Source organism: Neofelis nebulosa, chromosome 6 (genome assembly GCF_028018385.1).
Source record: "Neofelis nebulosa isolate mNeoNeb1 chromosome 6, mNeoNeb1.pri, whole genome shotgun sequence".
Taxonomy (NCBI): domain Eukaryota; kingdom Metazoa; phylum Chordata; class Mammalia; order Carnivora; family Felidae; genus Neofelis; species Neofelis nebulosa.
This window is the reverse complement of record NC_080787.1, coordinates 118,509,242-118,520,638: the sequence shown is the minus strand read 5'-3', so window position 1 is coordinate 118,520,638 and position 11,397 is coordinate 118,509,242.

The following is an 11,397-nucleotide window of genomic DNA, read 5'->3' as shown; positions in this document are numbered from 1 at the left end:
AGGCACCCTCACATACCTCAACTTTTTAAATAGAACAACTTAGGTGTCAGCTTCAGTCAGTCATTTAGAACTTCAGAGGGAGAAGTTAACAAGTCAGCAAAATTAATTTACTCTGGATTTTAGGTGACTCCCAGGAATCTGAGCTCCTATACCTTCTGAAAGGAATTGCATATCTGCTGAGGCACCAGGGCCACTGCATGGAGGGTCTTAGCATTACTCTAACTGCTTAGATTCCATGTAGGGAGAAAAGCCACAGTGAAGCAGCCAAAGGAGGTATTGACGGAAATTAAGGATCCCTCAGCCTTGGATGTCACAAATCTTGAGGTGAGAAAGCTTTTCAAGAGAACAAACTCATGTCCTCACCTTAGAGGGAATATAATTTGCTCATAAGTAGCTATTTGTTTGAAGTACTGATATTTGTAGAAAGTGGATAGATTCAGACAAGCAGGGTAAACTCAGAATAGATAAGAATGAAGTCATGGGAGTTTTCCTGTGCAAAATATTTCAATGGCAACAACATCAACAAAAGAATATAGTGTCAGGGCAAGCACAGCCTTGTGGGTACTGTGTTTTTGTCTCATGTGGACTTATTGAGAGGCCTTGGTGTGGGCCATGGGTCTGGGGGCTCCAGAGAGTGCTCTGATTGGGTAGGGGCAGGGCTGCACTGAACTGGGGCTTTTGGCCTCTCTGTCTATACCCTTATCTTTAGATTTTTTTACTGTAGCCTTCCCACACCATGATGTCACATTTCTTTCCACCCGGGCACCCACCCATAGAGCATCCTGTTCTGATCTTCCCTCTGTCTCCCCACTCCATGTCTTGTGAAACGGATTCTCTTCCCAGGCTGCAGTCAAAGCTTACCTATATTTATTTGTTCCTTCCAGTAGCTTCTGTGTTCTAGCTCTTCTTTTATGTGCCAAGATGTGACTAGCCAAGATGTAACTGCTTCTTCTGTCAATGAAATTTTATTAGACAGTCACAAACGGGAAATATAGTGCTACCACCTAATGATGATACATTGAACATTTGTGGTAGAAGATATATGTGGGCTAGCAACTCTCGGAGAAGGCGGGGGACTTATTGCTGTATCTTTAAATTATACTGGCTAAATGGCCTCTCTCAGCCCCCACAGTATTGCTAGAACTTCCTTCCAGAGAGAAGTGACTCAGGGCAGCCCTCTTGTGGTGGACCAATGTTCCCAAGGTTCTTTTCTAGAATAAGAGGTAGCCCTAGAATAAGAAGTAGTACTTTTATTATTTAGATTTTGTTGTCTTCATTATCAAAATCTCCTAGCTCAAGAATCTGGAAATAATATAATGAGATGCTAAAAACTAATTTTGAGAACAGTAAGCAAGATCTATCTCTAGTTTTAAATAGCCCATACTTCTAAAATGTTTTTGTGTTTTGTTTCTTCAGAATACAGACCAGTACTTAAAAAGAACAGATAGTTTAAAACTGTTTTTTTTTTAATATTTCTGTCATCTGGAAATGCTTGTGCATAAGCCCCATGACAGATCTGCTTGGCTAAAAACGCTGTTGACATGCCACCAGCCCTCAGAAAGAAGAGAGAGCCAGCATCCCATGATTCCAGAGGGAAGACATCCAGCACTGGGGAAATAAGCACATTCACTGAAACACAACAATCTAAATATGTAACTTTCATGGGTAATAAATACTCTGTGTGTGACTCTCATAATTTTATAAACCAAAACAGACTCTTGTATAAGTATCAAAATTATATTTCTATCACTAACACAAAATCCAAACTCTGTCATTCTAGGACTAAAATAATACAGGACCAAATTTGACAGAATTAGCTGTGGAACTTTAAAAAATTAAGAAACCTTGGCCTCATCACTGGATGACCTGATTCCAAAAATCTGAGGGCAAGTTCCAGCTTTCATAACTTTTTTTTTTATATATAATTCTCTGAGTGATTGCAGTGTCCAGTAAGTCTGGAAGTGCCACAAGTTTGTGGTCACCTTGATGGAACGGGGACCACCAGGAGAGGCTCTTTGCTTTCATTTGTAAGTTTATTTCAAGGTCGTGGGCTGCTCAGAATGTGGACAGTCAATGCCACAGGTTACATTTCAGGAATCTTCAGTGTTGACCAAGCTTGCTGCAAACAAGGATTTATCTCATTCTTCTTCTGGGCCTTAGGGTCCGACAGTATACCTGGCACAGAGTTGGTGCTCACAGATATTTGTTACACGGAATGCTAATTGGAGTGCCCAAGACCTCTCCCTAGAAATGGAAGATAATTTAAGAGTCAAGAGAGTCCTGCTAAGCAACTGAGACCCTATATCATAAAGTATTATGAAAATTGCAAAACGTGCATTATTCTAAAGGAAAGGATTATTTTAAATATGACATCTGTAAGAGCATCTAAATTTTAATATGCATTAGAATGGGTTCAGTTTTGTTTTTTTTTTTAATGTTTATTTTTGACAGAGAAACAAAGCATATGGGGGGAGGGGCAGAGAGAGAGGGAAACACAGAATCCGAAGCAGGCTCCAGGCTCCGAGCTGTCAGCACAAAGCCCAACGTGGGGCTCGAACTCACAGACTGCAACATCATGACCTGAGCCAAAGTCGGACGCTCAACCGACTGAGCCACCCAGGCGCCCCGAGTTCAGTTTCTCAAAGTCACCACTTTTCCAATTTTTTCCATCTCCTTGCCAAGGAAAGTAGAAACACAGTACCCTTTCAACTGGTAGATATGGTTCAAGAAGAAAAGAAAAAGAACAGAAAAACTACACAAGCAAGAAGTCAGAAGCCACCCAGCCTCATACACAACCATAGTTGTCACAGCATAAAGAGACTAAATAAATAACTACTTTGTGATGCTTCAAAATCATCACTTAGATGCAAACTATAAATTAAATGTGTACTGGCCTGCTAAAGGCAAAATTGGAGCGTCTATTTCCAGATTTCCTTCAACCACTAAATGAAAATCCATTTGTCTTTGCATTTTGACCCAAGATTTATATTATCTCAAGACACAGCCTCTTTAGACAAGCTGTCATCAAGGTAAATACTCTGCTATTTGATTCCTGTGTGGTATTTGGAAGATGGAATGTCATCTCCCTCATATGGACTTAACAGAAAACTGCACTTAAAAGTTGACAAGGCCAGAATTCAACCTCTCATGCCCCAACCCCCTATCCCTGGGTTCTGTTCCCTTCCCTTGAACTCCATGGAATTTTAAACTTCAAGGCACTCCACCAAGAATGAGAAGACCAGAATTCTATTCCTGGCTTTGCTAGTAAGTGGCTCTGTGACCTTAAGCAGATGACCTAACATCAGAGCCTCTTTCCTCAGCTATAAAATGAGAGGGTTGACTAGATGATTTCAGAGGTTCTTTCTGGCTCTAGAATTCTCTAAATGTAGAAACACCTTCAACTAGAAACATTTGTGTACTCAATATTCCTTTTAAACCCTTTCCAAAATGTTTTAGTTTGTGGCCTAATATCATTATGCATGTAGACCTTTTCAAATCCTTTTCAGGATTCTCTTTTATGTTTCTTGAAGCAGCTCATGTTGCTGCATTTACTTTACATTAAATATTATGTTATACATGTCCTTATCCCTTAGCTATACTTTGAATTAGGATCAGTATGTCACCAGATATGCATGATTCTTCCAAATTCTCTTCAATATACAGAGCAATTATTTGGGCCAATTTCATATTTGAAGGTGTAAATATTGAAATGGTTTAAAGTAATCTAGAGTATACAACAAATTGCATTTTTGCCATAATGTTTTCAGCCATTCTGATAGCTGCTTGAAAAAGTCAGGCACTTCAAGATACCTGAATATCATTAAAGGGCTGAATATACCAGCATCGGTCTTTTTAATCCATTCGTTTTACATACATACCAGTAGGAATGTTTCTCAAAGTTTTCTTAAAAGTTTTTAGTGGAAAGATTCAAAAGCACCTGCACTGAATATTTATTGCCTTTGTATGCTTTCATCTTCTGGGTATATAATACAGCATGGAAATTGAAGCTACTACATACAAAAAAATTATTCAACAAAAGGGTTGGTAAATACTAGAATAAGTGATATACCTGGAGTGAAATTCTTGTCAGTGTCTCTCCCTAGTTTTTGATTCTGTGTAATTTAAGGTCGGTTTTACCATGAAAAGAAGTAGATAGAAGCACCTGCAATAAATAATTATTGGGGCTTCCATGGAAGGGGGGCATTTGAATAGGTACTATTGAGTGATACTATAGAGTATAGCCCAACATCATTTCTCCCATACTTAGCTGCATATTATCTGAAGTTCTGATAGGATTTAGAAAAGTCTTGATTCAATTCACAAAGGACTCATGGAAATTAAGAGGTTTGGAATGGAAGAGAGTGTAGGGGGAACAATGTTATTAGATAATTCTGTAGAGGTCCTTTGGGGCAATCCTTTGCCCCACCCCAGGATTATCCTCCTGTCCTGGTAAGGTTAGAGGCAGAAATAAACCAACTTTTTTTGTGTGCTTGGCACTAAAAGTGTCCCCTCATACTCTTACAACAACCTCATGAAGTAAATATAATTATCCCTTTACAGACGAAACACACTTGAAAATTCACACAGATAAGTGGTGGCAATAGAATTGAAAGCAAGACCTCTGTGGCAAAATTCTCGCATCTCCAGTTAGAAAAACCAGTTCTGGGGAGCCTGGGGGCTCAGTCTGTAGGCATCTCACTCTTGATCTCAGTTCGGGTCATGATCTCACAGTTCATGAGTTCAAGCCCTGCATTGGGCTCTGTGTTGATCGTGCAGAGCATGATTGGAATTCTGTCTCTCCTTCTCTCTGCCCTTCTGCTGTTTGTGCTTGCTTTCTCTCTCTCTCAAAATAAATAAATAAATTTTTAAAAATTTAAAAAGAAAAGAAAAGAAAAACCAGTTCCAAGCTCTATTCCTCCACATGATGTTTTTCTACAAACTTCAGCAAGATACTTGACATCTCTCAGCCATGGTTTTATCAGTAAGATCAGGGTAATAATATCTACAGATATATTTGCTATGAGGGTGAACTAGGATAAAGATATATTCTAAGTACTTAGCCCAGAGCTTTGCAGAGAGCTGTCTCTCTATGAGTAATCACTATTATTGCTATAACTATTATTACTGTTATTGCTTTTGAAATTATGATGCCAGGCTTTCAAAACACAGAGCATGATTTCCTTCAATTGTACTATATGTACTAAAGTGTTACCATGGGCAGGTTACTATAATTAAACTTTTGAGGTCCCCATGAAATATTCATATGGAAGCAGGCAAAAATAACATGAAAGTGAATATGTAACATTTTAATGACCACACAAAGGAAATTCTTCAGACTTGAGGATAAGATCTTAGTATTTAAACCCTTAAATGGCTTATTTGCTAAAATAGACACAGAATTGTGTTAGACACTTTCTTTAACTCAGTTAAACCAAACATGAGCAGATGGATGCATGTACAAGTTCACATGCAACCTGCAAATGTTGCTGGAGAGAGGCATCTTCCCTGGCATTTCCAGGAGAGATCAATTTGGCCATGGTTTAGGGAGCCTCTCTATATACTTGGGCTGTGGTACACCTCAACTGAAAACAAACACATGGGCATCTCATTGGTTTTTTTCCCTCCCATAATAAGTGTTATTCTTTTCTATAGTCTCTGGTTTCCTCTGGCAGAAAGACATCACTATTGTAGATAGAGACAGCAAGCTGTCATAGAAACACAAAGAGTATGAGGCTGGTCTGTATATATGTCCCACTCCTACTTTATTTAAAGACAGAAGTTTGATACGTTTTCACAAATCTTTGGAGATTAAACATATTACATACATATACATATATGTATATATATATATTAAATATATTACATTATATATATGTGTGTGTGTGTGTGTGTGTGTATATATATATATATAATTGTTGCACATGTTGTTATGCCACATCCAGACACCAACTTCTCAAGGCACTGAAGAGTACATTCTGATTCTCACTGAAAAAGGGAAAGAGAGAAGTATGCAAGGAAATAATTCTTGACTATAAAAAAGGAGGTGACTTTTTCAAATAACCTCTAAAATTGGCCATTGTCATTGTGTGATATTAACACCAGCCCTTTTGGCAAGTTTGAAAATAGTGGGCTCCATTATAAAAGCTAAAAATGTCCTGGACCTGGAGTTGTTTACCCAGAGTATGAGCTGCTCTAAAGTTACAGAGCTCTGGTTGGAAGAGTGGCTTGAAGGCCGCCTCCAAGTATCTGACGTCACAGGAGTCTCAGCTGCTGCTGTGACACTGACCTGAGCGGCTTCTTGATTTGTGAAAGGAGTGAAGGTTTAAAAGGGATTTGCCAGTACTGCTTTCTTGCATGGTTGGACGTATTTTGCATTCCCATTTTCTGCAAAGAAGCAAAATTCACCGAGCTGAGACTTTTGTCTTTAAAAAAAAACCTAGCTATTCTTCCATTGCTAGATTGACCAAATGGTGGAACATCCATAGGATTTCTCCCCAGAGCTAAAAGGTATGTTTCTTCCTAACGCTTTGAAATCAAGTGATTCATTGTGGCAAAATATAGAGGGGCTACTGCTGATGTGTTTTAAACTATGGGCACTGTTTAAGTGCAAGATTATTTCAACATCTGCCTGTTCCAGTGTCTGCGTCTGGGCTGTAAAAACAGTGGGGTGGGGTGCATAACGGATTTTACTGACGCCCAGGGATGAGAAGGTCCAGCTGCTGTGAGTGGATTTCTCAACTCTGGACTGACAATGACATCCGCCCTCTGAAACTGTTTTTAAAACACTGCTTCTCAGTACTTTGAACAGCACTTTGCCTACTGTAGGATTTCACTAAATGTATTTATTAGAATGTTGTTTTTCATTAGGATGAAGACCTCTTACATTTGCAAGTAAAATTCAAAACCCATGAGGTTATTGGTATTTGAAAATTACAAAGAAAAATAAACGTAGTTCATTCAAGATGATGGCGTTTGCTCACTACATGAGTAGTGTTTCTGTAATTTTAGTGGAAGTGTGTGCCATGCATAACCGACTAATCTGTAATTAGAAGGGGACCTTACCACTACATCTTCTATTGTTTAAGCGAATTAATTTTAGATACTTAAAGTCTCTTTCAAAGCTTTTATTTTTTAAGAGAAGTAAAATCAGTACACCTATATTTTGGGTGTTTTCTAGTTTGAGTGTCTAACTGGGGGAAAAACAAGGAAGAAGAAGGTAATAAAATGAGAAGACAAAAGCATTTCTTCAGACTTGCATGTAGTAGTGTCTCTTTGACCCTTTTGGAACACAAGGAACATGTTGAAATAGCAAGAAATAGCAATAAAAAAATATTCCTTTTTGCCCTGCAATCAAATCAAATTGTTGTCTTTGGAAAGATGCATTTGCTAGTAAAACAATAGGAGAGGAATAAGGTCTGTTAATTAACTGAAATGATGCAAATGATTGATAGCCTGGAGGAAGAGCTAGAGAATCTTGATGCATAACTCTGATGGGTATAGGCATGGGAATTCTAAATCCCTCAAAGTTAGAAGCAAAGCATCTCTAGGACCAATGATTCTTCTAGGAATTTTGAGTAGCACGGTGCATAGCATGCCAACATTCATTTGTAACCTCCTACAAACGAAAAATCTTTGATGATAGGAAAAGTATGTGTAGAAAAAGGAGATGGGAGAGCAAAAAACAATACTTTGAACCAAAATCTCAGAAGAGAGAAGTACCGAGAGAGTCAGCTCCCGTAATGCTGATTTGTTTGGCTAATGTCCAGTTTCCAGTTGGGGAGATGGTGGGTAAAATGGTACTGACCCAGGTGTAGTGAGAATGGAACACTCCTCAAAGAAGTGTTCCTGTGACCACACTGAGGCTAATTTGAGAAATTAAAATAATTTATTGTGAGACTCCTAAGTTGCTCTTAAATGTTGCCTGCTAGTGGGGCCTAAGTAAGCAGAACTATTTTCCTCCCATCACCATACTCATGCAACCCACTCACAACCCAACAATTCTGACCTCCAGCCTCGGCCTCAGGGACTCCGAAGTAGGTTACACGGATTGTATAATGCTACCTTGGAGTTGTTGAGAAAAGAACGTGTGCATGACTGAGTAATGCAGCTCACTCTAAACTTTTACAGTTGCTGTAATAAATTTTTATTCTGAATGAAATTGTGCACGGAGTGAATTGATAGAGACACAGGGAGGGATGCAGATAGCAGTAATCCTTCCTTCTCTCCCACGTAGATGCCAATATCTGTGGGAGAAAAAGAGTGACAACTAGAAACAAAGAGAACTTTTGTATTTGCATCAGTAGAGAACAGTGAAAATGAGTTTTAGAATCTGCTGAACCACTTTACCCCATAACTTCTCATCATAGAACATTAAGTCCCTCCAAAGTTGCCCCCATTCGTTGATTTTTTTAATATTTAAGGAGAATTATAATAAAAACAGTTTTATATAAGATTTATCTATCCAAATCTTTGCTAACAATACAAAATTTTCTGAATATTCAACTTGCCACGTATCCTAAAATACTTGAAAAATAATGAGGGCAAACGAAAGTCATTGAAAACATGAAAGTTCACACAATTAGATTTGCTTCTATTAATTTTCTAAGTAAAAAAACGTGAAAATCTTCAGTTTTATTCTAGAGAAAGAAAACATAAAGAAGGATAATTGAAGGCAAGGAGGGAGGGAGGGAAGAAAAGAAAAAGAGGGAAGGACAGAAGGAAGAAACCAAGGAACAGTCATTTATTGAGCACCCACTATGGTTCAGAATGATGTGAGAGACTTTTATTAAGCATTCTCTCTCTTATGTTCATGTAATCCCTGCAGTGACTCTATGGACCCCATTTTACTTTTGGAGGAGAAAGCAATAAATCCAGTCATACTATATTTGACATTTATAACGAGACATAGATGCTAGGAAGGCAAAATAAATCCTCCCACAAAAATTGGCACAGATATTGCTCTATAGGAATTTTCTTTCAAAGGCTTGGTTTTGATCCATAACCATTACATTTCCTGGCACTAGATAGGGGTCTGGCCCTGGAGAGGGGAAGCTGTGTGGATTGGCCCTTGTCCATAGTAAATGATGAGTGGTCTTTGCAGTTAAGTGCAGGATTCTGTCTGCTTTGGGAACATTACCTGGGTTCATATATAGTGCTGTTACAAGGGGCAAGCCTGAGTTAGACTGAGTTAGACTGTAAAGAAAAGAAAAAAGAAAAGAAAGGAAAAGAAAAGAAGAAAAGAAGAGAAGAGAAAAAAGAAAAGAGGAAAGGAAAGGAAAAAGAAAAGAAAAGAAAAAAAGAGGAAAGGTCTGGCATCTTTTAACCTTTTAACCCTGGTCTGGAGTGGTTCTAGAAGAGTTAGCAATAGAAAGAAAAATTGGGGCCATTTGTACATAACTATGGGAGAAACTTTATAATGATTTCTGAACATTTACAGTGCTTAAAGACAGGATGAATCATGGGTGGTCATAGCACCTCTTTTCCAGCTAGCCTGAAAGAAGTATGCTTTTTTTCTATAATTTCCTTGGTTCGTTTCCAACTATCTCTTGTGGTCTTAAACCACTCATTCCACTCTTCCTAAGAAGTCCTAGTGTTAACTACCTGCTAGTGAGCAAGACAGTTTCAGCTCACAGTTAATTACATATGGTTTTAAAGCAGTCTACCAGTCTAAAAATAAGCACTGTCTGCATTTCCTGTGAATAATTATTAGATGAACTTAAAAGATTACTAGGTAATCAAGATTAATGACAGAGTCTCCAAAACAAACAGAAAACAAAATCATGTATATTCTTTACTATCTTCATTTTGTTAGGTCTTCACTGACGTATTTATTTTGGGCAACTAGCATTGGTAATGGCAGGTACATGTGGTCCCTGGCTCATTGGTGTGGGAGGTAGTCAAAGGAAGGAAGGATGACAGAGAAGATGGAAAATGGGATTAGAAAAAGAGCATGGCTAAGTGGATAAAATGAGACATGATAACATCTCAAGTGGCTAAATCTGAAATTACTTCTTTTTCTTGACTGGGTTAGTCATAGTATTGAGAGTGTCAAGAAGTAGGTAAAAATGACCAAAGTGTCTGTGGGAAATAGTTTAAGAGAAGAATAACAATGTAGATCTCAATGTTTTTAGGCTGTTTTTGAAGGTGGAGCCCTCATATAGCACTGGCATTTTTTATCCTTATTAGTCTGTTATAATTCACTGATAGATTGCAGCTCAAACTATGTTTGGAACAGTTTACCACTTGGATATGCATGCTCAGAACAGTCTGATAAAAATAAAATTAATCTTCAATGTTTATCTTATATTTGGGACACGAAATATGCAGCCATCTTCTGCAACTACAAAATGGGGCTTGCTGCCTGGTTATGTTGGCTTCATTCCACAGCACCAACATCCAAGCAGCTATAGACCCTGGGGGCACTTTGCTCATAATTAGCATAAGCCACTACCTGGTAAATTAACACATTTCGGTCATGGCCTAGAAACCTGAAGATATAGACTTTTAATAGACATGATTATCTTAGATGATGGTTTAAACATTTTATTTTTTTTTTATTTTTATTTTTTTTTTATTTTATTTTTTGGGACAGAGAGAGACAGAGCATGAACGGGGGAGGGACAGAGAGAGAGGGAGACACAGAATCGGAAACAGGCTCCAGGCTCTGAGCCATCAGCCCAGAGCCTGACGCGGGGCTCGAACTCACGGACCGTGAGATCGTGACCTGGCTGAAGTCGGACGCTTAACCGACTGCGCCACCCAGGCGCCCCTTAAACATTTTAAATATGCTTTTCTACCCACTAATAAATGTCTATGTCTTTCTTTCTTTTTAAGTACGCTCTACACCCAACTTGAACTAATGACCCCAACATTAAGAGTCGTCTGCTCCAATGACCCAGCCAGCCTGGCACCCTATGTGACTTTCTTAATAAAAATTATTTTTAGTAGAAGTGAGACCAATATCTTTTAAAGCAAAAAATAGGGAAAATGTTTAAAAATTTCAAACTATCTTGCATGCCATATGCCATTTAATCTTTATAACAACCCTGTAAGTATCTTCCATTTTAACATAAATAAACTAAATCTCAGAAATTTTAGATGACTTATAACAAAGTTACCAATGTGGTATTTTAAATTTCATCTTCAAACCCTATATACGCATACCCTAAAAGCTAGAAATCTATTTCAGTCACAGCCTAATGTGATCAAGGATATCCTTGCAAAATGAGCAAACCATTTTCTTCAGTGCTCTGTATTCTGTAGCCTAAACAGATTTGAATATATGGTCCATTAGAAGAAAATGAGAGATAAGTTTTAACATGTGGCTCCCAGGATAACTTTGTTGTTTTTACATTTTCCTTGATGAAGTAAAATAATGAAGATATTTTTATGATTTAG